Source organism: Haemaphysalis longicornis, unplaced genomic scaffold (assembly GCF_048455015.1).
Source record: "Haemaphysalis longicornis isolate Haplotype H1 unplaced genomic scaffold, Haemaphysalis longicornis Haplotype H1 scaffold_6, whole genome shotgun sequence".
NCBI classification, from domain to species: domain Eukaryota; kingdom Metazoa; phylum Arthropoda; class Arachnida; order Ixodida; family Ixodidae; genus Haemaphysalis; species Haemaphysalis longicornis.
The window spans coordinates 141,774,517-141,790,985 of NW_027526407.1; positions in this window are offsets into that span (position 1 = coordinate 141,774,517).

Below are 16,469 nucleotides of genomic sequence, written 5' to 3' on the forward strand. Positions count from 1 at the left end.
TGCAAACAACTGCGGTGTAACATAGAAATGCAAAAAAGGCAGGTTAGTTTGGTAGCGCTAGGAGGTTAATTACGCTAGCATCTGAACACAATGTACATCAATTCCACTGAATAGAAGACTGTTGAGTAATTTTGGAAGGCGTAAGAAAGCATTTGCATGGCATAATTATTGCGTGGGTGCGGGACATACCAATGTTCTGGTTTTCTCGAGGTATAGCTGGGAACATTTAGTTTCAGGTTTCTTAGACTAACAATAAAACCTTGACTGCTTCATATTTTCTTGCAGTAAGCGAGTGCAAGGCGGCTCTCAAAGTGGTGCTGTAGTTTGAGCACACCGAGATCACAGAACAGTAGCGCAGTGGCGGCATCATACCGGGCGTTGTAAAGAGAGCGAAGTATACGTTTTTGTAGGCGAGACAAACGGATGATATTTGACCCAGGGGTCGCACCCCACACAAGATAGCCGTAGTTAAGTGAGCTGGCAAAAAGAGAATTATAAATTAGTAGTTTCAGTTAGTTGACAAGGAAAGTACCTAAGTGAATATACTTGTCCTGCAACCTGGGAAAGTTTACTAGTAAAAACATTATGCGCGCATTCCACGACATGGCCATGTCAAAGTAGACACCGAGGGATTTTGCGGAAGCTACCATTTCTATTTGTCACGAGTTCTATTTTGAGATCGAAATTAACTTTTATCTGTCTGCCTTTTGTTCTGAAAAACATTGCTTTCGTTTTGTTGGCGTTTATCTTCAAGCCATTTTTTATGGACCAAACTTGCATTTTAATTAGCACAGTGTTTGCAATCATGATAAGGTCGTGGGGATTTTTGGATTTCAATAGTAATGTGGTGTCATCATTGTATATAATATATTTGGTATCATGGTCCCTGTTAACACGATCATTTATGTACAGTATGAATAGAAGAGGGCCCAAAATGCTACCGTGGGGGACACCAACATTTACCCGTTTGAATTGTGAAGAAGTGCCATTTAAATGTGTGGGTTGATGTCTGTGACCTAAATACGATTTAATAAGTTCTTGGGTGACTTCCGGAGTGCCATAGTATGTCATTCCTAATTAGTAATTGGTTATTGATGCTGTAAAAGGCCTTGCTGTATTTTATGAACCCCCCAGAGTAAGAGGACACTCTTGAAAATATTTAAAAAAAATTCTTTATTGCTCCAGCAACGCGAGCTCCACTGACCGGTATTTTCTTAAACCATATGGACTTGTTAATCGTTATTATGTTCAAGGAAATCATATATACACTAAAAAATACTTTTCTCGAGTTCTTTGGAAAATAAAGGCAATTTGGAAAACGGCCTGCAGTTGGATATGTCCGTTTTATCACCCTTTAAAAAACCTAAAAACTTTGGCCAGTTGCATTTTTTGCTGAAATACACCGGTAGGCAGACACAGGTTATATACGTGCGTTAGAATGGGGGCTATAATATCGATCACAAATTTTACAGGTTTCCTTAGAATGTTATCTATGTCTCATGTTCTGACATTTTTAGAGCAAAAAACACATTTGTTATTTATGTTTCTGTAGTAGGTGTCAAAAATTGTACTGTTACAAGTATGCGTAATATACTCGCATGCGTCATTATTTACAATGGCATCACTGGATTGAGTAAAATATTCGTTGAAGGCATCAGGAAATAAATTTGCGAGAACATCTACTCCGTCCGTAATTATTTTATCTGTCGACAACCCGGTTTCAGTTCGGTTTAATAACCTGTTAAGTGTTTTCCAAATTTTTCGTGTATCATTTCGACAAGACTGAAGCGAATCAAGAGAGTATTGAGTTCTAGCTTTTCGAAGTTTATTGTTTAATTTATTTTTTGAATTTCTTAAATGTCAACAGATCTGCAGGGTCCCAAGTACTGGTGAACTCATTTTTTAACTTCTGTTCCGTTTGACTTTTAAAAACCAGTCTCTGGTAATCCATGGCTTCCATAACTTAGAAAGATGAGGGCGGTAGGAAGGGAAAATGATTTTTATGAATACCTTTGATTGGCTTGTTGGTGACTGAAAGTTTCCTTCCAGTATGATTTCCCTAATTCCACCCGGAAGATGGCTAATCTGTTCTGCATAATGACTTGCATCATTGGTTTGCTTTTTCTCATTTTTTTATTTTTTATCCCGTCGTTTCAAACTAAAAAAGTTTGGTGTGTGATCGCTTAAACCATCCGAGAAAACACCTGCTTTGGTATCTTCTAGGGGGGAGTTTGTAATAAAAAGGTTAATTCAACTGCTTGTGTGACACGTTATTCTGGTTGGGGCTAAGATCATGTTAAAATAACCATGTGAATTCGGTAATATGTAAAACGAATGCTTTTCTGCTGTATCCTCGAGCGTGTTAATGTTGTAATCGCCACCCCAGACGGCACTGTATTGATCATCGTGGGCAATCGGAAAAATTCTTCTACAAAAAAAAAAGAAGCACTCAAAGTTGCCGTTTGGTGATCGGTAAAAAACAGTATACAGTTCTCGCCCACAAAACAGATATGACTTCATAATCACTTAAAATGCTACTGTAGTGGTCAATAATGCTCACACTGAAATTTTCCCTAATAAGTAACGCAACACCACCTAAGGCGTCGAGGCTTGATCATACCATGTCTCAGACAGCACAATGAAATCAAATTCAATGGTTAGGCTACTGAAAAACGCGTCTAGTTGATCTGTTTTACTTTTCGTTGGCTGACAATTGATATGAATACATGTTATCCCTTTCTCATGCTGGTATCCAACAAATGACTGGAATACTGCGGGAGACGCCCAGTCTGCGCATGACATCACCGACGGAAGCAGTTAACAATGCGTTATTACTTATCTTACAGTTATCTGTCAAGATCAGCAAGGCTTTTTAACACGCATGCGCGCCGGCCTTCCTCCCTCTTGTCGAAACTTTGCCAGCACGCTGCCAGCAGAACCGAAAGTGACTTTGTTCTGCCAAATCTTTGCCAGTCTTTAGAAGTCGTCTGTTGTGTTCCGTCAGGTTTTCATTCATGTAGTGACCAGGCATCACATTCGGCAGACGTTTTCTCTGTTCGAGCCACTCGTCTTGGGTTAACTGACTCGTGAAGAGAGCAATGACACCTGGTATTCTATCATTTTTGAATGGAAGTCGATGCATGGAGGACACATCTTGCTTCGTCAAAGCGTCAATGTTTAGTGCGCTGGCGATGACATTGACTTTCCTGAGGAGAGGTCCATTTTATTTCTTGGGGGCTACCATGTATCTATGTTGAGCTTTCTACTCTGGTATTCCATATCGTTTATAGCAGTGGAAACTTTCTGAAGTTCATCTTCAGCTATCATTGTTTCTAGTTTCGCAACCCGGCGTGTCAGAGTCTTGCCTGGTTCGTTCTGCAAGTACCGAGTCATACTTGTCTGACATCATGAATATCGATTTTTTTATCTCGTGAACCGTCGTTTCTAATGGCAGCAATTCATCACGTTTCCGGCTTATGTCAGAAGGTAGAACAAAAAGGGATCCTAAGGTTCTTTTGGTGAAGCAGCGACTGCCTTGTTCACACATTTCCTACATTTCTATGTTTTTTTTTCTGTTGATCTCCTCTAGTTCTGAAACAGCTAACTGATATCCCGGAACACGTTCCTAGGTGGTGCAGGTCGAGGCACTCACAACACTTTATCGTGCATTCCTCTGAAGGAATACTAACCTGACACTTTGTACATGAATTCATATTCAGCATTGCAGTTTTTCACATTATTTGCGCTTCAGTGCAAGGATGGGCACACAAGGCCAAGGCGCAAGAAAAACCACGAGACAAAATTACAGCAGCTGCACCTAAACACAGTATAGCAAAGTTGTGACGGAAAATATCATTTCAGAGGCACACACCTGTAACGATGTAGAGCAGGCTTAGGCAAAGGCACGTTTGTTCTCCGTCGCTGCTGCCCTAAACAGACCATTGCAGTCGAAGCGTCGTCTTCTTATACTTGAAAAGCGGTGCTCTTGTGATCCTGGAGATGCCGTGATAGCGCAAATAAGTGCGCAGGAAGTGCGCAGGAACCAGAAGGTGTCTGTGTGTCTGAAAATGCGGTCCCCGGTCTGATTGTTTTTGCAACATACTGCTCTTACTCGCCTCTCACTTGGATAACTTCTACAAAGCGATTTAATTTTTTTCTACTCGGTTTGCCTCTTTCAGTTCATGTATAAGTATATTTCAGTACTGTACACTGTATGTACTCCTGTCGGGCCGCCGAACTGCTTTTACCGTATTTTGTTATTTTATGGTGCTCTGACATATGAAAAACGTGTATTTCTCAGAGCGTTTTATATATATATATATATACCCTCTTAGCACGCACGCCGTTCCTTGCTGGACGGAGGCAAGGGCCCTGTGAAGTATCTTCTTGCGGCTTTTTTCTTTGCCCCTTCGATGTACCTTTTTTCACTTTCATGTAACTGTAAGTGAAAGAAACTTTGATTTGATTTGATTTGATTTGATTGAACAAAATTGGGGTATAATTAAAATGGAAGTGCGCTTCACTCCATGCTTTCAGGCCTTGTAGTGTGCAATTTATGAGGGTAATTAAGTGCTGCCGACTACTACCAGGAATATCCTTGTTGCATCAGGGTACATAATATAACAGGTTTATCAGTATTCATGGTGATGTCGTTTATGCGAAATATAAATAACAGTCGTCCTAAGATACGACCTCCAAGGACTCCATTGGAGATTTACTATAATGAACATATGAAATTACATATTTGTACGCAGTGTTGGAGGTAGCGAAAACATGACTTCATGAGAAGTTTGATGCACGGAATCCATATAGTTCAAGTTTCTTGCAAAGCCTGCTGTGGCTGAGGCGTCGAACGCTTATCAGAAATCCACGCCCACACCAATACACAAGCAATTATTAACAAAACAGTTGAAAATTATTTCTTTTTTAAGGAAGCAGAGCTGTCTCAGTGGACTTAACTTGGAGGAAACCATGCTGTGATGAAGAGATTGAGATATATTTAGAACAAAAATTCACCACGGGTTTGTAGAATATTTTATGCAAGCATTTTCAAAACACGTAAAGCATCTAAATGGGTCAGTTTGATTCATTTCAGTTTCATTTTCTTTTTTATACAAAATATTAACTATAGATTGTTGCATCATTTTCGGAAATCATTAGGTTGATAAGGCTAACTGATATATGCACGCAGGCAGAGGAACTATGATACAAATAACGTTTTTAATAGGTTCGATTTCGACTCAATTTACATCAAATAAGCAAATTTTGTGTTGATCCGTAGTCTAAAAGAAGATATCATGATGGTTCGGGGCAAACGTTTGTCCTCTGTACTTTAAATTGAGCAACGTTTTCGCCGTTTCTTCAATAAATTCGTTATATTTGTCAGCAAGTTATAAACTCTTACGCACCCTTCGATGTTATTTCCGCTAGTCTCATGTGCATAATGCCATCTGTTCAAGATGAAGTTAAGCTTTTTCTAGACCTGAGCGCAATTCCAGCCGAGAACTCACTTCATCGTTTTTTTCTTCCCGGTAGCGTTATAGAAAACAGCTAGCCGCGAACTGTAAAACGAAGTGGAAGTAACCAAAGTCTGTTTTATTTCACGCGGCGCTATGATGGCTCGGTCCTAGAGGTACCGTGCACAAATATATGATCACAACCTGCAGGTTCTGTTTAAGTCACACAAAGTGTTTGTGGATTGTTCACTGTTACTCAGCCCACCATTGCAAAAAGGCAAATAAAACTCTTCTGTGCCCCTGAGAGTTAGATAAATAGACGAGGCGGCAACCTAAAGAGCGCAGGTGAAGATAGGCACCAATAGCGAAGGATCCACGACAGCCTGATGCTACGGCAGTACACAACCTCGGACCAATAACGGCAGATTTCCCTTTGTACGATGATGTTGGAGTGCAACATGCGTGCGGTCGTGTAACACGGCCCCTTTGCGTCCCTCTCATGGCATATGCAGGGCAGCTACAAAATAATAAACCCTGAGACTATGTAGTGAGGCGTGCAAGATAATAACATTGTAATGCGGCCTCATAGAAAGAATTGAGGTCTCGAATGAAGTGATCGCGCAATTCGACACGTCGCCGTAATGAACATCGAATAAAGGCAACAAAAACACAAAGAACCTAGAGTCGCCCAATTCCCAAACTATTAGGAGATCCTGTGTACCACCAACTAGTCATACCAAATTTCGAAGAAAAAATAAGTGTTATACATTTTATGGTCACAAGAAAGCAGAGAATGTACGGCACGACGTGATGCCGATTTGTCTCATAGGCACAGGTAAGCCTTATGTTGCCCAGTTGAGCCATTTACGGGGTGAAAATTAATTTCGTTTATTTTCTAAGACCTGCGTGTGTAAAATGCAGCATACATTACTGCTTTAAAAAGTATCCCAAAACTGCTTCACGGATATATGCACTACTCTATACGTATGTACAGGCACCGTCGTAAATAACTGGAACAAGGGTTTGCAAATATCCAGAAATATTTGTCTTACTGCCTTCATGACAGCAATTACCGGTTCACACGAAGGTTTTATTTTGGGGATGACTTCTTTAAACGAACACCAATGCAGGCAGGCCGTTTCCGGAAGAACAAATTCGTGTAAATCCACGAGACTGCGTTCCAACAACGTTTGGCGGCGCCTGTACACTGCGGTGGACTTCAGTCTGCGCCCGCACAATTCTTGTGGTCCACCCTTCCAGTGTTTGCGTACCCTTTCATTGACTCACCGATCGATCGATCGCTCGATCGAACGATTTATTTATTTATTTATTGAATGCATGATTTATTGATTGATTGATTGATTGATTGATTGATTGATTGATTGATTGATTGATTGATTGATTGATTGATTGATTGATTGATTGATTGATTGATTGATTGATTGATTGATTGATTGATTGATTGATTGATTGATTGATTGATTCTGGCCATGGTGGTAATGTCGAAAGTTTATCAACCATTGTATGAAATGCCTTCCGTTACGTTTTCTAGGTTGGTTTTAGTTTAAGACTAACATTTAGTTTTCTAGCGCCGCATCAGAAAATTGTTTCAAACAGGGTGGCATCATGCAAGTGTTCACAGCGCCATTCTTTTATATAACCGGTGATGCAAATTGTAAAAATAATGACAAAACACTTTATTGTACCGCGAAGAATTAGAAAGAACCAAAAATATGCAACATGTATTACGCCAGTATATTTGTTAACAAACTTCCTCGGCATAAAATGCGTCATAAGATGGAAATGACCCATGTTTCTCGTCGAGAAAGGCTAAGATATTGATAAATAAGGAACTTCTACAGACCACGTTTTTGTTCATGAAAGTGACAAAAAGACAAAAATAGGCATTTTTGGTGCCTGTGAAATGCGCTGATTTTTGTTTTGCCATACTGAATGTAGGGCTGAGAAATTCCGCTGAATTTGTTCAACAGTGGTGTTTCTTTTCACAATCCGTGCGCCAGGGTTTCAACTTGATGCCTGCGCTACACTCAAACACAATGTGCTTCAGCACCGCAGGATAATCTTCAGCTCCACTTAGGAGCGCAAATCAGTTATTGTATCTATGATTAAAATCCATTTTATTATTAACCAAGCGAGCAACCGATCAAAGTGCCCATTAATTTGGCATGGCTCTGAAAAGTTACGTTAGTGCAAGGATTGGCGGGCAATATTTCCCACACTGCATTAGACTGAATTACGGTAGCTTACGAGTTATTAGGCTTATACTCTGCATTGTGGCCAAAGCCAAATGAGAGTATAATCCGATTAGAGGCACACGCAGATGTAAGCACACGCTCTGAAATTTTGGTCTAAGTTCTCTTGTCTGCGCTTTCGCTGAAAAGAAAAAAAAAAAGCAGGGCACTTTTCTGCACCAGCGGGAACAATCCGGGACGCACGTGCAGTGAAGGACTTTTGTAATCCGCTAAGAGGTCCTGTGAGCCCTGCTTTTTAATCTCTTGCCAGCGTTATTAAATTCCACGCCGGTTAGCCAGCCATGCAAAAACTGGCATCACCAAGCTATGTTGGCGTTTGACAGTGATCACGAAGATAACCTTTATGAATTTTCCTTTTTGTTGCGTTACGCACGTCCTGGCAAAAAGAACGATTAGGCGCTATTTCAACCCTAATCTCTTGTGCAGCAAGCAGACATAACGGACACGTGGGTTCGATGAAAGTTGCATAAGCAGACACGAGTGGTGCTGCCTTTTTTATTTGTTTCTTCTTGGGAGATGACGCTCTTTACAGGGCCAATATTCGCGAAACGGATGGCGTTAACTGAACACCCAGTAAAAAAAGGGACCATGCCCTTACCGCAGGTTCGGCAGGAGAATCGTGTCAACGGTCTCATACAACGGCCTGATGCAGAAAGCTCATGCAAAAGCCCGCCACCGGCCGGTCATGAAAATTTTATTGCCGTTCGACACAGAACATTTTAGCTCAGCGTGTTGTAAACTGCCGACAAGTAACGCATACGCCAGCCCCCAGCCTGCCCCCCCCCCCCTTAACCTTCTTCGAATTAATCGGCGAGGTTGTGGCACAGGAAACAAGTGGGCAGACAATACAATAAGACGGAGAGGTTGGCGTGTCACTTTGTATTCGTGGCGGGAGATGTGGGAACAGTAAACAGGGACAACCCAAAAGGAGACATGTTGACCGGCGCAGACTTACAAGCTACAGACTTACGCACTTACAGGGTTACTCGTGGTAACGCAGGTGCGTATTATGACGAGCCATTTCATGACGATCGCTCATGACCAGTCCGCACAAATTTAGCATCGTGCTCATCAGCTTGTCTACGCCCACTGCGGGGCAAATGAATCTTCCGTGATCTCCAATCATCACGATCCTGTGTTAGCTGCGCCAATTTATTACCACAAACTTCTTGATCTAATCTGCCCACCTAACCTTCTGCCGCCCCCTGCACGCTTGCCTCCTCTAGGAATCCACTCTGTTACCAATAATGCCCAACAGTTATCTTGCCTTCGCATTACATGACCTTAGCGTATTACTCTCTAAAACACCATAAGCAAGAAAAGGTGCACCATATTTCAGAGCAAGCAAACTTCCTTGCCGTACAAGGCGACAGAACGATGGCGGATCAGCGCTCCGTACACCCACAGAAATGCGACATGCCTTCACCACCTCTTGGGAAGCTTAATTAGAGTTGCAAAAAGATTTAGTCATTCTGTCACACCCAGACACTCATGAGCCCTATGTACACGGCGCGCAACGTATTGTTCCATGCGTGTGCGCGAGTTCTTTTAGCCTGCTCAGGCGCTGCCACCAGATTTAAGTTCGTACAACCATTACGTTTATCGTCGTTGTGCACACGACGAGTCTTGTATACGAGAGTTCTCCTACCTTCCACCAACAGTGAAAGCTGCATTCTGTGTTTCAATCCAGCATGAGAACAATATATGTCCTCCCTGTGTAGGCGACTCCGCAAGGCTTCCAGTAAAAACGTTATGCACGTTGCTTCAAATGTCGCAAAAAGCCCGGGGTAACAATTTCTGCAGCATCATAATCACCAACAGCGAAAATAGGTCCACTGCCGGCACAAACATGTTGTTCTTGAATGTTTCGATCCAAGAGGAACTTTTGTTTGTGCTCATAACCAGTTTTGTGCCGTCTAAATACCCATTGTGATCCTTCCAAAGCCCGAGAATCTCCCTCCGCAAAAACTGTCTGGTGCCGCGAACACCGCCGATGCCTCGACTCTGAACAGAAGATGTGCAACCTGTCCGGCTTTTGTACTTGATATCTCTGCCGTATTTGTAAGCGGTGCGGCCATTTTGTATTTTTTTTTGCACCGGAAGCGAAAGTTCCCCTATCCTGCATTTTTTACTTAGCATCTCTGCAGTCTTTTTTTTATTTTGAGGCGGGGGGAGGTGAGGGGGGGGACCTTTTTTTTGGAACTTTACGGTAGGTGTACACCATGTCTGCGAAAAACACCAATGGCGCTTTAATTTACACTAAAAGCCCTAATGACTTGCATCAGGCTAGCGACGCTGCCTCTCAAGTGCATGAATTACGACTAATTACGGCTTCGAACACCCTCTTAGAATCCTTTGTACCGTTTACGATGCACGCGAAGACAGGGAAGCACACGGCGAATACACGTAAGGCCTAATAACTGAACTTGAATTCTTTCAATGCGGTAAGCCACAAAGGTTAAGGTCTGCATCATGCGCGGTTCACGTGAAGCGAACAAGAACTAGAAGGAGCTTTAATGATTGCACGACGAAATCTCGAGCCGCTCGTGTGTGTAAATTCCAAGTGCGTGTCTCAAATGCGAAGCTGACAAAAAATAAACAAAATCGAAGGGACACCTCTGAGTATAGCTGAGGAAATACGAAGACTATAAAAATACTCATCGACGAATAGGCTCTGGGCTGGTAGTGTATTGGCGTAACAACAGTGCGGCAATACGGTTACATGGAGACATTAGACACTTGTTTATGGCCGCAGTGGCGTCATCGTGTGGACACCGTCGCTTGTCCTCAGCGTCGTGGTCCTGTTGCGTTTCCCGTGTACCTGGAAGACCCGACAGCGATGGTTACGTACAACGGCACGGGGGAGCTTTCGTTCTTTCATCGCCACCTCGTCACCGAAGCGACGACGTGGCAAATCGAACAACTTTATTTTATTGCAGTTTTACTTTATTATTCTATACTTCACTACAAAGTTCCTTTTATTTTTCATTCAAGGCATTCATATGAGCTTTTCGTTTGAAATTTTTTTTTCCAAAGAATTAGTTTCTGCCGTCGGTGGCAGACAGTGCAAGCACGTGACTATGGCCGGCTGGCAAAAAAAGAAAGCAGATAATAGAAGCGCGCATAATTCAGAAACGTTGCTTCTCGTATTACGTTATCGAAACCCTCCGCTTGTCTGCACCCAATTTCCTCGGTGTGGTCTAGTCTGCCTACCTGCTTTTAAGGCGAAAGCCCGGCGATACGTATTAGACTCTTCTTTTCTAATACATTATACTTGCGCCTCTTCCTTCGCTTTCGTTTCTTTGTCTTTTGAAGCGGAATATTTTTAAACGTTTTTTTTTCTGCTAATACGTGTTTGCGTCAGTTCCTTCTATCTCATTTGTTCGTCTTAGTGTGCAAATCGAATCGAATACGCCACAGCCTCCCTCGAGTCGTGGTTCTGCGAGGGTAGTGTGCACCTGTCCTACTCCCGTGACATCACGTTCACGCTTCACTCTTTACGCACTATTCTACAATGGTTACTTTTCAAATACTACACAGTCTTATAAATTTTCCAAATGGGACACGCTAGTTCTTCAAAGCTCCCAATTTCGGGCGAATCCCCCAAGATGCCATGTGTGACGTAGGAAGGAATAGCAACAAGGGCAACAACTTTTCAAGTTTGTTTGCTTCATTTTATTTTGCTCTTAACCGCTTTTGTTCAAATAAGCGCTCCACAGTCGTTTTTTTTTTTTTCATAGAGTTCATTCCCCTCACAAACCTCTCTTCTTTCACGCCCTTCGCACTCCCGCTTACCCCCCCTTTGACGACAGGCCGTTGCTTTATTTCTTAGCTCTAGCTTTCCCATCCCTGCTTCCTGCTATACGACGGTGACGCTGAGCAAAACCCCTTGAAATGTGTAAAGATCGCCTCTGACAATAGGCAGGTGGCATTGATTGTATTGCAGCGAGGATAATGAACAGATGCCCAGGCCATCAAGCTATCGGGGTATGCCCCATACCATCATTAACCATGCGGAAGAAAAAGGTAGGATTATGTCCAATAGGACATAATACGATTATGTCCAATAGAATTATGTCCAATAGGACATACGCGAGGACATGCACCAGACAAGTCAGGGGAAGAAGATGAACCCCATAAGGTTCATGCGCGAGAAACGAGCTGGGTTATGTGGTTCTCAGTAATGCGAGGTGACCTTCACCGAACTGCGCTGCAGGATTCGAAGGCTTAATTTCTATCTGGTCAGATCAGGACTTTCACCTACGGAACTATGTGTGTGGTGCCAGGTCCCTGAAACAATCGAACATTTTTTTTCTCGACTGCCGCCGTTTCTCAACAGCTAGACAACTGCTTTTGAAGGGCCCAATTGAGCGTTTGGGGTTGACTTTTTCGATTCCACTTATATTATCTATTGGCGCATCAAATTCGTGGTTTGCAAAAAGGGATATATATATATATATATATATATATATATATATATATATATATATATATATATATATATATATATATATATATATATAGACTGAAAAGATAAAAACTCACACAGAGCGCGAAAAAAATAAGGTTAGTAGAGACAGAGACAAACGAGAAAGACTTAGAAAATAAAAATAAGTTTACTGACGTTTCAGGGAGAGGACTCCCTTTCTTCAGAGTCCCTTTCTTCTCTGAAGAAAGGGAGTCCTCTCCCTGAAACGTCAGTAAACTTATTTTTATTTTCTAAGTCTTTCTCGTTTGTCTCTGTCTCTACTAACCTTATATATATATATATATATATGCATTCAAAATTTTCTTTCTGCTTCAGGTGGATTGAATAGCTGAAGGGTGCTAATTAATGGGTAATTCGGGTTTTATTCATAAATAAGTTTTCTTTTACAGCCTCTTTCCGGAAATAATTTAGTTTTTTGAAGTCCCCATGCATTTAACAACCGATTTAGCCCTGGCCATTCCGCCCTTGTGGGTACGTGCCAAAATCTTTGAGTACGTCATCATCATCACCATGATCATCATCATCATCCTCATCACACCGCCGCTGCCATCATCATCATCATCATGTGAACTAGACCTGCGTTCCTACCGACTTCACCCCTGCGAATAAACCACCTCGCCCGACTATCGGTGCGTCAACTATCTCCTTGATACTATAAGTAATACGTATAAGCCGCCCTGCCAGTAACCTTTTCACAATAAATGCGCATCACGCAACCCTTCCAGGGAGTCTATCTGCAGCGCTAATGATAAACAAAACGCACAGTCATGCAACACTTCCTTCAAAACTGTTTTGCGACACGGTTAGACTCGTGGTAGGAACCTGCGGAAGCCATGTCCCATCGTAAGTAGCGCTAGAGACGGGACACAGAAGAGGAGACACACACGACGGCGCTTTGTGTCCCGTCTCTAGCGCTACTTACGATGAATCAAAACCAACTAGCCCAACTTTCAATTTTATTGAAGCCATGTCCGCCAAACATCCTAAAAGAAAGGAGAGGTCTTGGAAACACGTTTCCACTGATCGTAATGCGGAAACACCGGTTGACGGTTTACTCGTGGCGGTCGATGGTGCAGTCGCCACCAAAGCTTTTACAGAAGCTGCCGGTCGCGTAAAACCGACGGTCATGGAGCGAAAGCCGCCTTTAAGTCGTCCCAAACGTGCGTCTGTCACCATACGACTGCAAAACCAATGCACAGCACCTTCCGAGAGCTAAAAACAACCTACCGCGACCAAAAAAATAAGGCATGCCGCAGCAGCGGCCACCACGAAAATCCCGAGTTCAAGTCGGCCGTGCAAAACCATGCCCGAGTTTCCTCCGAGTTCTAATGTCAGTCAAGCACACCCAGCACGTTCGAGGGCACGATGTAACAACTCAAGCCACGCCCACCCATGACGTACACTTTGTGGGGGCGTAGCGTTGTAGCCAAGAAGTCGTCATTTGATGCCCGCTATGAGAACGGAGCCAACGCGATCAAGAAGTTGAAAACAAAGAAAGAACACTAAACGTTCTTTGGTTTAGAGTTCAACTTCTGCGTTCAACTTCTTAAATGGTGGTGCTCGCCCTAGATTCCAGTGAGCGCTCAGCGAAATCTTCTCTATTCGTAATTAATGTGGTTTATATTACTTCACCATAGGGGCACGTTCCCCCGAACTCACCGGGAAGTTCCTGCCTCCTTGCCTTTTTTTACCTTTTGGTGGTCCTTTCTCTCGGTGACCCGGAGTCACCTCTGCTAGCTTTGGAAGCAATGTTTTCCGAATGACTACACAATTACTTTGGGCAGCAGATGCCAAACATGAGAGATATGCGGTGCTGCACACGATGGCAGGGTAAACATTTTGGTGGGCTGGCACTCCCAAACACACCAGACAAAGAACCAAGGAACGTCCATATCCAATGATTAAAGAAACGAAGCCCCGAACTAATCAGAAGAGGGGAAACGTGCCCCTCAAGCAAAAGCTTTCGCAGCGTGTCTCTCAAACAAGAATTCACTCTTCGAAGCAGAGCACGATCGGACAGCCACGAACCACGACCCCGTGGTCTTTGCGCGTAAACAGACGAGGAGACGGCAAAAGAAAGGTTGCAGGGGGAAAGAGGGGCACCGGTATCAGGGAGCGAAACAGCACCATGCACAATATTCACGCTCGTGTCCCCGCTGCGCCGATGTTTGTGCATGCAGATGGCGGAGGCCAAGACGGATCCCTGTGACAATAACGAGCATCTATACACCCTGCCTATGGAGGAAAGGTCACACAAGTCCCCCCTTGTTGAACACTTACATCTCACGTCTTTTTAGAATAAAAACAATGGCTGTGGCTTAGCTCGGCTAACCGTAGATATGCAAAGCGAAAGCTTGAATTAGCCAAGTTGGTTTCACTTGGCTAACCTTTGATTGAGCTGTTATGATTATACCATTTGACCGAAGCCTGCCTTTATCGATGGTTGAGTTGCGCATCCGGCGTTTTGCGAGGCGAACGGCTCGCCGGCCGATGCCCGCGGGGTGGTTAGACGCCATTTGCCGACGTCGGCTCATAAGCTCCAGCTCCCGCTCAATGCCCAGAATGCTCTCGCTTTAATAAATTCGTTGATATATGGAACTAAAGACCATACTTCTTCCATTGAATGTGTGCGAGATTCCTGTTGGCCAGACAATGTAGTCATAAAACCGTGACAACGGAACAGGTTGGTGTTGAAAGTTGTGGGCTATAAATGCTTCCTTTTCGTCAACTATGTTTGTCAGGGGTGCTTTATTGCGACAGCAACGGATATCCTATTGGCTGGAAGAACCACTGAAACTTCTCTTAAAATGTCGAGTTAGCAAAGAGAACAAAAAATGTCGTTGATCCCTCTTTCACAGGAATCAGTAAACACGAAAGTCAAAGGTGCGTTCATAGGAGCAGTTGAATGTTAAAGCACCCGCCTTCACGCGCAAAAAGTGCGCAAGCCTGACAGCACCAGACAACACCAGACAAACAAAAAATATTTCACGCATCTCGATGAAGTGAATAATGACGAGTGGGCGATGCACTTGGAATCGTTCTTACCGTAAATCACCCCTGAGGGTGCTTACTGCTGCTGAAACAATTTCCAATCCAATCCAATACAATTTTGTTCAATCTAATCCAATCCAATTCAATGCTCGTCGCGCATGCGCAGCACGCCTCTCTAGGAGCACTCTCTCTCTCTCTCTAACCTTTTGTAAACCTTTTATTTTGTTCTTGTTAACCTTCTGTTCACAGATGTTTCGGTTTACACGGTGCTGTGCGTCTCTCTCTCTCTTCTCTTCCTCTCTCTCTCTTTCTCTCTCTCAAGTTTCGCGAACCTTTTTTTGTTCTTGTTAACCTTTTGGAACCCTTTGTTCACAGATGTTTCGATTTACACCGTGCTGTGCGTCTCTCTCTATCTGTCTCTCTCTCTCTCTCCCTCTCTCTCTCCCTCTCTGGCTCTCTCTACCCTTTTGTGAATCTTTTATCTTGTTCTTGTTAATCTTTTGTGAACCTTTTGTTAACAGATGTTTTGATTTACACGGTGATGTGCCGTGAGCACAGATGCCGTTCGGACAATCCTCTTCGTTAAGGTGCTTCGCCCCTAATAGCAGGTTTATTCCGGAACAACAAAACAAAAATGACATGCGCAGAAACAGCAGCTTGAAACACAACGGACTTGTGAACAACGCCATAGCGGAGGGTGCCTCAGTTCACGCGCGTCCCACACACATGAAGGCGCAGGCATTAAGACGCCAACTGTCGGCGCTTATTAGCGTCATGATGCGCTACTTCGCCTCACCTCTCCTAGGTGGCAGCACCATCTGAATGAGTCATAGGCAAGGACATAATGCGCGTTTATAGAGCACCTCACGTCTCTGCTCATAGCGCTGTCGGTGGAGTGCCACGTACTTTCCGTTGCGGCGAGAAGGCTCGAGAGGCCACGGGCTCGCATCCGGACGCCGCAGCTTCAATTGCACTTTTTCTGCCGACGTTACTTCCGTGACGGATATGACTTGCGAGAGATCTTGCTGTACCGGAGCGTACATTTTCGCGTTAAAAAAATCTACTTCGGAAATTTCGGGAAATATCTACTAATGCGTAGCGTTCTTATGCGCTTGTCTTGAATACGAGTTCTTACAGCCAAACGTTTTTGGTTTTACTAAACCCTGGCTCCAACAACGTTTTTTCACTTAACCTATTATAACGATTACAAGGGGAACATTCACGAAATCTGCATTGTTGTGGCAATGCAGGGTGTTACAC